This window comes from Thermobia domestica, chromosome 2, assembly GCF_964235325.1.
Source record: "Thermobia domestica chromosome 2, izTheDome1.hap1.1, whole genome shotgun sequence".
Taxonomy (NCBI): domain Eukaryota; kingdom Metazoa; phylum Arthropoda; class Insecta; order Zygentoma; family Lepismatidae; genus Thermobia; species Thermobia domestica.
In genome coordinates, this window is record NC_137455.1 from 380,507,633 (window position 1) to 380,523,103 (window position 15,471).

The 15,471-nt window shown below is 35.7% G+C and overlaps 1 protein-coding gene across 16 annotated transcripts in view; it reads left to right on the forward strand.

Annotated features, from left to right (window-relative positions):
• Positions 1–15,213, forward strand: part of LOC145678866 (uncharacterized) — a 459,736-nt gene extending 444,523 nt beyond the window's left edge. For all 16 annotated transcript variants that reach the window (XR_014130457.1, XR_014130447.1, XR_014130448.1 and 13 more), the window contains one exon: positions 14,998–15,213. The gene's annotated coding sequence lies outside the window, so the exon portion shown is untranslated. The remainder of the gene's footprint in view (positions 1–14,997) is intronic.
• Positions 15,214–15,471: the final 258 nt, after the last annotated feature.

Sequence of the window (15,471 nt, forward strand, 5' to 3'; positions counted from 1 at the left end):
TGATTAAATGTATAATACATGAGTGACAAATCAGTAAACGGGTATGAGGGCTTTAAAATAGCAACGACGCGTTTTGATTATTGGTAACTTATTCTATGAACCTATCCTATAAACCTCTGAAAATGTCATTAGTTTCTAGCCAGGAGTGAAATTTAAGTTCGAATGAAACCAATGCTAAGCTTTTTATATTACAAAGTCTTCAAATTCAAACTAACAAGTTATAGGACTGTTCTCGCATTCACAAAAGCTCTCCGTTGACTTCTGGTCCAGTTTTTACTTGACATTCCTATTTCTGCTAGACCCATTTTAATATTGTTCTCCGATCTGCTCCTAGGTCTTCCTAATGGCCTTTTCCCGATTAGGTTTCCAATTAAAGTTTTGAAAGCGTTCCAGCTTTCTATTCTGACTACGTGACTTGGCCATCGGAGCCCTCTAGACTTAGTGACTAATACTGTTAGGTAAACGGTATCTATTATGCAGTTCTTCGTTATGGAATTTTTAGTATTCTAGAATACTTATCGGCAATTTAACATCCAGATAGCGTACTTTCGGATACTAGCTTCTTAGAAGATAGAAGGACTTGGAACATAACCTTGTGGTACTCCAATATTTCTTCTTTCCAAATAGTATTAGATTATTAATAAAAATAATATTGCATGAGAATAATAGAAGTGTGGAAATACTAATAACGTATCTGAATCAAAAGTATCGGATAAATCATATTGAATACCGATATTCGTGGTTCGAATATGATTCGTTATCGTGATATGGGTATCCCAACTTAAATTCTAATGCTCCTTCTTTAGTATAGTGAATTACCCTGCATTGCCCGAGGAAGGTCTAAATAGAGTATATATAGCCATAATAATTATGCTATTCTATAGTAAATATCCACTGAGAAATGCAGCGTCACTTATTGAACACCATTTGTGAGGGTACTAGGGGTCAATTTTATCGAAAATGCAATATATATATATATATATATATATATATATATATATATATATATATATATATATATATATATATATATATATCAAATAATTTTGTAAGTGTACACTAAATCTGGGCCAAGTACACATATTCTTAATCTGCAGCCACTGTTTCTTATCTACAATTACCTAGAAGTATGGCAAGCAAACGGTGTGAATTTCCGTACGGGACAAACAAAACAAACATTAGTTCTAAGATAATTATACGATACACTTTCGTAACATGTCTGTGGAATGCAAGTTCTAGCCAAATTATCTTATTATGGGTAGGCAAAGACACTATAGAGTAGGAGTATAGTTGACGGGTTTTGTTCGCTGTACTTCAGTACATAGAAAACTAGAAAAAAAGACTAGAACTTCTTGAGAATTAGGATTTGAGACAGACCTATTACATGTACAAAAACTTAATTATGGCTTCATTACACAAAATACCCATTATAATATATTCCCAAAACAAAGCACTTTAACTTCTTATAAGATAAAGGACACAGAATGCAGCCTTGTGGTACTTCAAGATTTTTTCTTTCTCATGGCGTCAGATCCGTAACAAACGTAATAATAGTGTCGAAATGGTAATCATACCATCTATATATATAAAAGAGAACGCACAAAATCCTTTGTCCGCTCATCACGCTAATACGGCTGAACCGATTTCTTTCATTTTTGGGGGGTTGTTAGGATTTGGACCCTAGATGGTTTTTATCATATCACTTTAATTTTCAATTACCAGTGTCTTGAGATAATTGACCAATCAGGTGTCCATACGTAGAAAAAATCCTTTATCCGCTCATCACGCTAATACGGGTGAACCGATTTCTTTCATTTTTGGGGGGTTCTTAGGATTTGGACCCTAGATGGTTTTTATCATATCACTTTAATTTTTAATTACCAGTGTCTTGAGATAATGGACCATTCAAGTGTCCATCCTTTGTTAGTTATTCATCATAGGTAAAAATAAACGTATTTATATGCAACCCGCATGACCCTGTGACTCGGCGGGTTAACATAAATGACAGGCGTTATAATGGTTTTTATCATATCACTTGAAAGCGAAAAAGTAAAAATTATCTAATTAACAAAGTTTATTGCGTTCGGGGGTGACCGCAGCGAAGCGGGGCGGGTTAACATAAATGACAGGCGATATAATGTTAACATTTACTGCAATCTTCTATGGTTTTTATCATATCACTTGAAAGCGAAAAAGTAAAAATTATCTAAGTAACAAAGTTTATTGCGTTCCGGGGTGACCGCAGCGAAGCGGGGTGAACGCTGCTAGTTGTTAATACATGTCTTATGGGAAACAGTAAAAATATACGGAAATGATACTATCAATTACTGTGAGAACACATTACCGTTTATGAAAATTAGCGGTAAATTGTATGTATTGTATTTTGACTTTTAACGACCCATGTTCCTGCCCTTTACACTAACATTTTATCTAATATAAATCACTAACAAGTAATATAAATCACTTTATCGATTTATATTTGTTATATTATGAATCGTGTACCATTAAAATAGTTTTGAGATCTAAAATTTGAGTGAGCTAATGTTACCCATGTGACTCGTGAAATTTCTTGTCTCATATCGTCTCGAATGTAAAAGACAGCTAGCTTCTTATCTCGTGGGCACTATCTAGTCATGCACAGTCCTTAGTATCCTATAGTAACAGGGAATATTTGTTTAGTTTCAGTAATTTTCTTAAGAGGACCCATCACGCCGAAATTAAAATGCAGCTAATTTTACAGTAATTATGTAATATCTTCAAATAGATAAAAGATAATCGAAAAGTGGAACAAGAGCTCCTTAGACAATATTATTTTACATGAGATACCGTTATCATGGTTCACTTATCTGTTTTCGATTTCGAGCCATTTAGAAAATCAGCATTTATTTTGGTGTTTATAAATGGCTGCAATCGGAAAGCTACTAAGTGACTCGTGATAACGGTACCTCATGCAAAATAATATTGCCTAGGGTGATTTTGTTCCATATTTTGATTATATTTTATCTACTTGAAGATATAACATAATTACTGTAAAAATTTGCGGCATTTTAATTTCGGAATGATACGGCCTCTTAATTACTAGATGTTACCCAGAAAAATTGTAAAATTGGTCTGTTGGTTTTCCATTAATTTGAGAGAAAGCAAAAATATGGAAAACGGGATAGAATGCGACTGATGGATACTCACTATAATTTTGGAAACGTAATCACCCTCTCTGTTATTTGTATGTAACAATTTGGCAATCCCAGGAAGTCTATTAAATACAGAATCTTCAAAGTTGTTACATAGCCGCACTATTCCATTCACTTCACAATTAGCTCATTTGTTCAAACGACAATTAACATTTCGTTAGACGCTTAAACGAACCAAGAAAATGAAATCAGTTAATCGTATGTGTAATTTCAAAAAAGAGTCCATAATTAAGACAAAACAAACTACAGGAACACTCAAGTTTAACATGACGGAAGGAGGGGAAGAAAAAGCAACACAAGGCCTAAATGAATCAAAGTATCCCTGTTGTACGATAAGACGGCCATTGAGTGTCTGTTAAAAGCCCGTCTGTTCTGATGGAATGGTAGTTTTTTGACCTTTTACGGATTAAATCTATAGCGTGCTGTCTGTTACACAAAAGATCAAGTAACGGATGTCTAAAGCATTAGAAGTCAATGGTAGGAAGGGAAGTTAGAGGGTAGAGGACTTAGAATGCAGCCTTGTGGTACTCTTTTTTTTTCTTCCCTTATTCTTCCAAGATAGCAACACAAGGAACTTAGGTACCCATGCTCAATGTACCGCAAGCGGAAAAGGTTGATTGTATAGGCTATGGTTTCTTTGAAAAGAAAGCAAGAAAGGAAAAAAAGGGAAATAGTAGTGTTGGTGATGGCATTAGAGGAATCCCTTCAATAGAGTAGAAGGGAGGCAAAATGGCATCTTCTGGAATTGCCATCATTGGTAGTGGTACTGGTGGAGTGTGTGCGTGTGTTTTCAGAGAAACGGAAGCAGGGAAAAGTCAAGGAGAAAGAGTGATGGAGAAAATTTACTCGGGAGTTTTTGGGAAGAGTGAACTCTTGTGGAACAGGAAGGTACTAGTATATAGAGGGAGCGCGTTTGGATGGTAGGTAGAAGCCATGCACCATTGACCAGGTCACATCCCAAAGGTTCTTGTGATCATTCACTTCTATCTTAATGGAAACCTTTATTTTCGAGAGAGAGACGGAGAAAGCATATACATTACTCTTGTCTTCCCCTCTTTCCCTTTTGCTCCATAACCTCTCCTTGTTCTTCTGGCTTTTGTGATGCATTGCCAAAGCAAAGAATGACCTCGTCAGCCTGAACCAATGGAAAACCTATTTTTTCCTTCATGTTCTGCAGAAATCTTTCTCTGAGGGTGGTTGGGCCAATTCTACCACCCCCAACTACCCGTACATGTTTGCCCCTCAATCTTCTAACCCTATCAGACCCTCTCTGAACGGGTAAAATTCACCAAATAGCAAGTGAGAAAGCAAGAGCTGACCATGTAAACCCATTCATCTTCCTCTGGACATCCCCAAGCCATGTCTCTATCGTTAAGTTCCCAAAAGAGAACAATGGGGCTTTCCCTTCTAAAAACGAAACTTACGTCATCATTAATGAACCAATCTTGTGAGAGAGGGATGTCACATACCACCAGCATGTTTGCACACTCTCCTTCCACCATGGAAAAACACCCCTATCTTTGTAGGGTGATGTTATTTCTGAGTCATTATCGAAGTCGTTAGCCAGAAAGACTGGACACCATCTCTCCCTAGGGGTCGAAGCAGAGGGAGAGACGAGGAGGGGGAGGGGGTGTCCACTATAATGTGATGGCTATAGTTCATTAGTGAGCGCTGATCTCACATAGAATGAGAAATGTTTATTATTTCAATTTACGCATCGTTAATATAAACGTATGGCAGGCGGCAGGTGGTCAATACGCTGAATCACCTTAAAGCACCAGCATATTATTAAAAGTTATGTTACCACACTCGACTATTCAATAACGAACTAGAAACGTATTTGAAATGTAATTTTACAGGATCATAGCGTATCGGTGCATAAATAGAAGAACATTTACTAAAATTATAGTTCTCGGCGCCTCTTTCTCTATACCGTTATAAAGCGCTGATTTCAATCAAGATAATGTACGCATAATCCATTTAAAAGCACGGTTTTTGCCGCTTTTATAGTAATAGGCGTAATGTGATCGTTTTGTAACACAGAAACGGAGCACTGTGTAAGTGGAGATCAATAAGAAGCGTTACATTGGTTCAGAAGTTGAGCATTTGTGAATGAATGGATGAGTGGGAAAAAAGTAATACATATTCCAAAAATAAAGGATAACTATTTCTTTGCAACTAAATATCCGATTTCATTACGTGTTTGACCTTGTAAGAAATGAAGAGTCTTAACATACCCTATAAATGCATTATCATTATTAAGTATTCTGCCTTTTGGCAGGTCATGGGACTAATGAGTTGTTTTCTTTCTTGAATTTTAGGTTTGAGCCTGGAAAGGTTTCTTCCATGTTTTTCGATCTTCAGCTTCCTCTTTTAACATCCAATATTTTCTTCTATTTTTCAAATCATCGATCAGTCGTGTTCTTCATATTCTTCGCTTTTCTTCCATCTTTCATTCTATAGCTGTATGAGGAAGACAATTGGACTTCTAACGAAGGATGATGGCTAAAAGCGTTCTCTTCTCTCCTATCTGTTTAAAAACGTCTTCGTTTGTTACTCTCTATGTCCATCTTACCTTCACCACCTTCCTCCAAGACCATTTCGAAGCTCTGTAACTATTTCTTCTCTAACTTCCGTAGTGTCCAAGTCTCTGGACCATACAGTCCAATACTCCATATATAGCACCTGACCAACTTTTTCCGTAGTCCAATATTAAGGCTGCTAGTTAAGAGTGGTCTTTTCTTGTTGAATGCTCATTGACTATAGCAATTCTTGACCTGATCTCTTTGGTGCAGTAAGCGTCTCTCGTCAAAATACTTCCCAAATACTTGAAATGATCGACCTTGCAAGTTTTTTTTGTTCTACTTTGACCCGTAAGGGCGCAATTGCACGGAATATTTTCATGACTTCCGATGTTTCGATGTTAATTTCCATTCCATATACAGTGGACTCTTTTTAATTCGAAGTCCAAGGGGACACGAAAAAACTTCGAATTATCCAAAATTCGAATTATCCAACAACATTCATTTTCACATATATAACAACAAACAAACCAAAGTACTGTGCATCAAAACCATATTCATATGGTATAGATTTTATCTTTAAAGCAGCTTATTATTTGCGTGATCGAATACCGCAAATGAACAAACGACATTGACTTCACATAATTTAAACTACGTGTACAATGGAAAATATATTTACGTACAACACTACAACATACATTGAATAGCCCAAACAATTAAACACCAGTAACAATTTGAATATTCTGTTCTCACTTTTAGGAAGTCGTACAACTCATTTGCATAAATTTGATTGGTTTTGTACGGTCAATAAATCTTGAATTTCATGTATTGCGTGGAACACGATATTTATAACATTTGGTTGACTTAATCAATAATTCATCTTAAATTTTCAACCAATTCTGAAACAAGATGAGGTTGGCACACGTTCTCTATCTTTACCTCTTCCCCAACTCACCTTCATCTTTATCATTACATAGATTTTCTATTTATCTTTTGTATTACTCTTCCCTATGGCTGCATCTGGATAACTGAAAACACGTTAAAACTGTATTTCTCTGTTTACATCAGTCCAACATTAAAATTTTTTAACTATATTTACTTCGAATTATCCAAAACATAGGTTCAAAAGTTCGATTTATCCACGATTTTTTACTATTGTTTTCAATACAGTTTTCAAGGGGAATGGACTTCTGTTCGAATTATCCAATATTTCGAATTATGCAAGTTCGAATTAACGAGACTCCACTGTAGTTTCCCAGTGTCAGTTATTTTGTCAATCATCTCCTGTAGCTCTTCTTCCGTTCTAGCTATAATAACCGCATCGTCTGTGCATCTGATCTTGTTAATGATCTGCCTTCAGATCTTGAAATCTCCAATTCCCATTAATATTTCCTTCATTTAACATTCACTGAAAAATGATGAATAATTGGGGCGATATACATATATTTTTGAATAAGCAATGTTTTTTTTTTTTCTGGTAATAGGTTTTGTTTTTCGTTTTCAAAAAGTGGAGTGTTTATCAATGTTCTCCGTTCTCCACTCACCGATTCAAATGAGAATATCTAATATATTATTCACTCTTAGCGATGCTGTCTAAGACTTGGGCAAATGGTGTTGCCACGAGACTCATGAAATTTCACGTTTCGTTCCAATGTGTGAAAATGTACTTCTTGCCTGATTTGTAAATTTGTGTTGTGGGCAATTGAACTAGTGAAAACTGACCCGATTACTTCTTTAGTCATATTCTTTCATTTCCTTTGGTCTCAAGGGCATAAACGTGGGACGTTAAATATTTTTTCTATATTAATCTAGTATTCAAGTTGGGATATATGTCTGGAGGCACGGTGTTTCAGTGGCAGATTGCTCACCTTTGGTGCGTAAGGTCCCTGACTCCATCCCCGGCCAAGTGACTTTGTGATGACCAACATTGTGCCTATGGGTTTTCTCGGGGTACTCCCTTTCCCCCCACATTGCCAATAAACCAATTCTTAAATCATTGTTCACTTGGTTTAATCACCCTTTTCCCTTAGTCAAATGGGCATAATCATAGGACGTTGAACTGCAAGATTTTGGGATATATCTCTGCAACTTCCGTGTTCAATAAGGACATTTAAAAAAAACGGAGATCGAAACTATTTGTGGGACGTTGAATTCATATCTAAAACTATTTCTCGCTCTCTTACAGTTCCTATACTGATGCCTATTGACAGATAGCCAGACGGACAAAATTATACTAGAAGACTTCCCATATTTTCTTAGTAAAAGAAATGGAACTGTTTCTTTTTACATGCTTTCCTTTAACTTGCAGAGCTTCAACCATGTCCTCAAACCTTGGAACCTTAATTTAACTCATTTCAACACTTCATACAACGATATGAATCAGGCTACAATACAATATTCCATTGTTACTGCTATGTCTTTCTCTATACATATCTTTAAAGTTAGGTCATTCGTTTGATTTTACAAAGTGTCCGTTGGTTTTTCTCGGGGCACTTCCTTTCCTCCTGCTTTATCATTCCAACAAATCTTCTATCACCATTCACTTTTCCTAATCATCATCTCCTTTAGCCTAAAGAGTATATTCGTGGGACGTTAAACGGAAAGATTTCATTGGCATTTTTCTTTTCAAGAGAGATATCATCCTTTTTCGTATGCACCCATTCTTACTTCTGAGTAAAGCGGGATTATCTAGTACACAGGGGTTACCATTCACAGCTTCTAACAAATTTTTATTTTTCGATTATTTTTCATAATACACTGGGTAAAAATAAAATGATTTTTTTTAAATTTAAGAAACAAGACAAATCGTTCTAAAAGAAAGTAAGAGATAAAATTTCAAAAATAAAAGATTTTTCTTAAAGAAAAAATAAACATGCAAGAGGAAACAAATATACTTAAAAGTAAGAAAAAAATGTGTTTGCAAGAAAATTACTTTCAAAAAATTTATGCATGACTAAAAAGCATGGGGAGCGCTCTAATTTACAATCATTTAATTTATATGAGAATTGAAGATTTATAAATTAATTGTACACGAACACGTTCCCCATGCTTTTGTTTTTAGTCGTGCATAAATAGAATATTTTTAAAAAGGTAATTTTCTTGAAAACAATTATTTCTAACTTCTTTAGTAATACGATCTCCTTTTATTTTTTTTTCTTTATATTTTTATTCCATAATTCGGAAGTAAAAATAAAAGAAGAAAAATTTTTGCTGGTGGAATGATGATGAAGTTGATAATGCTAATGGGTGGTAAACCATTATTTGTCAATCACCCGGTGCTGATGTAGTAAAACATTTCCTTCGAAGTGTCGGCAAAGCGTTTTACGACCAGTACATTTTAATTGTTACAGCGGATTTTATGGCCGCCGTTAAACTGCTCGGGTTGTGCTGTTACATACTGTGAATGACTCTAGATGGCTAGAGTAGGATGTAGCGAGGAAAGGAGGCCTCTTTTGCCAATGCAGCTTATATATATATAGATATAGTTGTTACGCCAGTTTCTCACAGGTATTTCCTGATTTGCCAAGATCAATGAACTCATTCACTTCTCACTAGAGGGCAGGTAGTAAAGGGGAGAAAAATAGAACAACATAACATACAAATAACACATAAGGAAGAACCATTGTATTGTCGATATGAGGAAATAATATTTCCATTTACCATTTAACTAATTATTTAATAACAAACCACGACTTTTGCAAAGATAGGAGTCGGAAATATTAGAGTCTTGTCAAAAATATTGAAATGCTCTGAATCATTATAGGGTGTATATTGTACCAGATATATATTTTGAAATGTAAGACTGTTAGCCACTGATCTGTTGATACAATATGAGGTACATTAACTTTTCATTGGTTATCTTGAAGGTAACAACTTGACATAATTTAGCGAACAAAATAAAATTGAAGGTTATTCCTCCTGAGTACTGAGTCCCAATTATTTCAGAGTTGAAGATTTTTTTTTTTTTTTTTTCAGACAAGGTACGAACTTCACACCTTTAAATTTTGGTAGAAGTAGTAATTGAAAGATAGGGAACAACAATTAAATTTCAAAATTTCTTCTTTATGTTATAAGTATACATCATGCGATACATATATCGTCGGTGAAAGAGCAAAGTGGGATGTCTTGATATTTATAAGTTTACAGCGATTTAAAATGTCTCGTTCAACATTATACCGTACTACACATTTGAACCGTTTTTCTTTTTCTTTTCTTTTCTTTTTTCTTTCTTTTTTTTGTAAAACGACACGTCAAAAAAAGAAAAACAACAAAGTTTTGAGAAGAATGCGAAAAACTATACTACACAGTAGTTCCTCCAAAAATGTCTTTATTTATTTTTATTTTTATTTATATTTATTTATATTTATCATTTTTATTTATATTTATAATATAACAAATGTAAGCAATAGCTTGACAGGTGCAGATATCTCACAAAATGTGTATCTACACGTAGCAAACACGATATTGTCGATAATTTCGTGTCTGAGAAAACTTGACGTGTGTCGTTTTACAAAAAAACAATTCATTTGAAGATGCATACCTCTGCTAATATAAGAAATTGTAGTATTTCATTATTTATAGTTGATGGAGAAGGTTAAATGAGGATGAATGGTGGTCATAACACAAAATCACGTTTTCAATTTACGCCACTTCGCCTTTTCACTGACGACACTCAAGGGGTCCAAGTCATTATTTGCATCATTTATAAATTATAAGATGTAAATAATCCCATGGACCCCTAAATTTGCTCCACGGACTCTTAGGGTGTGAAAGGTTCAAGGGTACTCAAGTTTGGAACATGACATTTTAAATTTGACTTCGGCACTTGTTTGATGGATGTATTGAATCAAATTTAAATATTTAAATTTGCATTTGAGTTTGGATTCGCAAAAGATCCATTTGAAAATAAAATCTGCATAAGTGATCTATGTCAAGCAAGATTAGATTTGTCACGCGATCCGTTGCCTGTATTACTCAAGCTAGCCCATGGAAAACTGAAGGCTAGTCGAGGGGCTTCGAACTTCAGACCTCCAAACCTAGTGCTAACTTGATGAGAATCATAAACAGTTACTACCAGAAAGAATTAATACGTAAAGTCCTATCTTCCCACAGAACTCAAAAGGTTTTAGGAAGATAGGAATTAAATTAATAAGATCGCAAATTCATTCATGTGATGTGTGACAACTTATATGCTGCAAAGCTGTAAATAAACTTTCTTGCAGGAATTAAATTAATTAGATCACAAATTCATTCAGTGGTGTGACAACTTACGTGCTGCAAGGCTGTAAATAAACTTTCTTGCTTCAGAAACAACTATACTAACTGTCACTCAACTATGAATCAAATAATTGCATCGATAAGATTGAAATCCACTAAGATAAGCAGAAGATTTCAGTCACAAATTCTCCTGTATTTTTGTTTTTTTAGTTTTCTTAGTGCAATGGGCAAAGTGCGTCTTGGTCATTTTGTTGGTTTTAGTTCATCAGGTCCCAGATCGAACGCACTAAAGTGGCCAAATTACACTTTAAATGTAGGAATCATCTTACATACCTCGGTTGCTGATGTAGGACGTAAATACTAACCAATTACTTGCTTCGTTTTGCCCCACTGCACTACCTCATCTGCTCTATTTTAGAGGGTAAATCCAAAAACAGGCCAAAGTAGCATCAAAACAACATATGGACGACAACGTAAAACATTGCAATTTAAGTATTTTTTCCTTTATATTTTTAAAAAACATGTAATGGAAAATTTAACTACTGACTATGGTAAAATATACTAAATCAGTGGTTCTCAACTGAATTCCTATCACGACCCCCATTTTATCACATTCTCTTGCCAGCGACCCCGTTATAATGTTTGGTTTTAGTTAGCTTGTGTGGGATTTTCAACATACCTATTGCGGAGATCTCACGATATCCATCTATTTTTATAATAGCTGAAACCATTTCTTGTATATAGTGGATACAGTAACTTCCCTAAAAGCGAATGGATTAAAACCAAATTTGGTCACTTCATTCATATTACAAATATCGAATCCGATCCGTCATACTGTTTCAAATGAAGGCCGTTTGAAAATTTTAAAACTTCATAACTACTTAATATTGGGTTACCGTATATAATATATTTTTTTAAAAAAAAATCAAATTTTGGTTTAAAAACTTGGACAGTTGTTTAAAAAGTTATTTAGAATTTTAATTTTCGAGAGGCCCCCATTTTGAGTAACCTCATATTGTTGTGAATTTGGTACATTGTTGTGTATGTGTTCAGTATCACCAAAAAGTGTTAAAAGCAAAGCAACTTGTTTCCATTTAAAATTTAGGAAATAAATAAAATCCTACACCAAAAATCTACCTTCACTGTGACCAGCTTGCTTTTAAAAGAATATTCGGTCACACACATCAAGTTGACCAGAATTTTCACTTGTGAAAACGGAACGCATACGAAGCGGCTACGGGGGGGGAGGGATATCTGACTTCTAGATTGCATTTTGGGACTCAGCAGTGTTCTCAATATACAAAATACACAAGTAAGAGTGATAACACACCGTTTCTAACTTTACGTGTACCACACAACAAATAATGGTTCCCGATTGCAAGTTCTACCCAACAATTCTTTTAACTAGTTGAATACTCAGAATTCTCACTCAATTCCCACTTGAACCACGAACACACAATTCCCATTTGAAAATTCAGAAGTTCTAGACACGCCTGAACCTTGACAACGAGTGTTGGTACGGAAGAGAGTAGAATTTGTATTGACGATTTATATCTTGAATAACAATTACGGGACACCTAGGTCATTTTACTTAAAAACGGGACATTTAGGCGTCCCGTTCGAGAATCAGAAAAAAAAAACGGGACAACTGTTGGAAAAAAGGGACTATCCCGGCTAAAACGGGACGTCTGGTCACCTTGACACACATACGTGTACAATTCTGTAAAGAACAACAATGGATCCTAAACAAAAGCAATCCCTTTTATTGCCGACATAATAATTTGCCCATTGTTGATTTATCAACAAACGCAACAGAGCTATTGCAGATTAGTATGTAGGCGCTGTGATTACCTCAACATTACAGCGCTGAAAAAAAATTATTAAATTCTCATTTGGTTTCAGCTTTGAAGTTACAGCTTTCTTGGCTTTTGCTGTAGGTTATTACAGTTACCTTCTCTTTGTATTCTACAGCTATAGAGCTGATAATATATACTAAAATCCCAGCGCCCTTTTCTTGAATTGGACCGCGAGTTCGATTCAATTTTGTGGGAGAGCACTGACGCAAATCCCGGTTGGATGAGGGGGACATGTCCCCTCCAGTCCTGGAACTGGGGGGACTGTCCTCCCAATAATCCGATTTGAAATGTGTTTTTTTGGGGGGTAAAAATGTGAAGATTTGTGTCCGATTGCCACAAAGGAAAGTGAGATGAAATTGGTGCCTCCCGAGAATAAGCCTCAAATCTGCCCCCCTCAAAATGTTGAAGACTCATCCTTCACAAGATTGTTTTTCAACTTCACAAATATTTTGAGCGTCCCTTAACAAAAAAAGAAAGAAAAGAAAGAAAGAAAGAAAAAGGAGTGGTCTTACTTGTCCCCCCAAAGTTGAAGATAGTTTTGTGCCGCTGTGGAAGAGCATGAAATTTAAACCCATTATCATAGGTCAAATTCCATCTTAAGTTGTAGGTGCACGTCTTACATAGCCTTGGTGCTGAAATGCTATACTAAACTCCAACCAACGGACAGTGCGCTCTTCTAGTGAAGAACATGTAATTTCCCACTCAAAACCACGTGAAATCTATCGCATTTTGAGCAATTAATGTGCTCAAAGAAGATCAAAATATTATAACTTCCACTTCGAAAAGCTAAACTGAAATATTTCAGTTTAACGTCCCATGATTATATCCTTTTAGGTTAAGGAAGACGATGATGATGATGATGATGGAATAAATGGTGGAATGAGAAAGTGGGAGGAAACGGGAGCACCCGAAGATAACCCACAGACACGATGTTGTCTACCACAAACTTACTTGGCCGTGGATCGAAATAGGGCTACCACGTACCAGAGGTAATCACTCTACTACTGGTCCACCGTGCCTTCCACTTCTACTTTGAGCATAACTTATTTGTGGTGTCTTCACATTATAAATTAACTGAAAGCAAATTGCAGCAATATTCTGAATTTTGTAGAATTAAAATAAAAATAAATTAGAAATAAATACGCTCCAATGGAGTTCCCAGAGAGTACATTATTAAGTAGCTTTTACTTATCAAAATAAGAACTAGACAAACCTGCAAAATGCATATTGCTGGATTAAGAAGATTTTCTATAGTCCGGGCAACAATATAGAATATACTAGATAACCCTGGGTGTGTTTAGGTGTTAGAAAATATATTTAAAAATGTAGCCCGGCCATGTATACACTTGAGTTGATTCTGAAATTAACGTCCCGTTCAGCAGCGAGGCTACATGAGACGTGGACGTACTGATTAACGTGGAATCCGAACCACATTAGCTCCCGTCAGGAATCGAACCCGGGTCTCTCACGCCAAAGGCGCGTACGCTAATCGCTTAGCAACGAAGAAGCTTCATGTAAACACTTGTACTCACATTGGTAGTTCAAGGGTTAGTGATGGAAAAGTAGACAAAATCAGTTTTTTTAAGGAAAGGACACATAGGATGGAAATCGATCTTTCAATCATCACGTTGTCCAATTCTCCTAGGTTTTATAGGCAACGAATCGTCTTTTGCTATTGTGATGATGCTGATGAGTTTCAGGTCTAACGTCCATTTCAGCACCGTAGGTTTTCTCGGGGTATTCCCGTTTCCTCCCACATTCGCATTCTACCATTTTTCCATTATCATTCACTTGCCTTAATCATCCGTTTCCCTTAGCCTAAGAGGTGTATTCGTGAGACGTTAAACTGAAAGATTAAATTTCCATTTCAGCACAAAGGTTATTTGAAACGTTAACCTACAATTTCACGTGGGATCGAAACCACATGAACTCCCAACGGGAACCGAATCCGGGACACCTGTGCTGAAGGAATGAGCACTATAACCGCATACCCATTAAGGAGCTCTATATTTTATTACTATAAGATTTTTACCTTTATTTCGCTTGTTTTTAGTGTATACTTAAAACTTTAATAGCTCTTATGTAGGAATAAGATTCCAAGTTTAATCGCTAGATGGTAGTAGTTACTTTTTCTTCTTGTCTACGCATGCGCATTTAAAAAGCTGCAGAACCATTTTTGGTAACTATAGCAACGATGGATTTTGCTTGCAGGTTCTCAACAGGGAGATAGATACGACGTTGCTAGTAAATCGATGTCACAGTGTCTAAACCACGACAACAGCGCCATCCAATCCTAGCGGCTGGAGGAGGAGTTTGCTGTACTGACAGTAAGACGAAGTACCTCTTTCTAGAAGATGTGGGACTACTTTTTCGTCTTATTTTTTGTAGGAAAAAAAATGTTTCAGAAGAAATAAAAAGACAATTCTCCAGTAAGCTCTTCTTTTTCTTTTCACGTATTCTTTGTATTCTTCCACCCTTTTCCCTACATTTTCTTGCGGCTCGCTCCGGAACAAAAGGAAAGCTCTGATGAATATGGTAAAAAGGCTCTAATTAATTTTATTCATGAAACTTGCCGAAAAGAAGGGTGCAAGAGAATAGATAGTGGAACAATCCATCCTGACCTTTTTTCTAGTTTTTTTTTCTAATTAAATAGCGAAGACACAAAAGAATCCCTGTTATAAATCT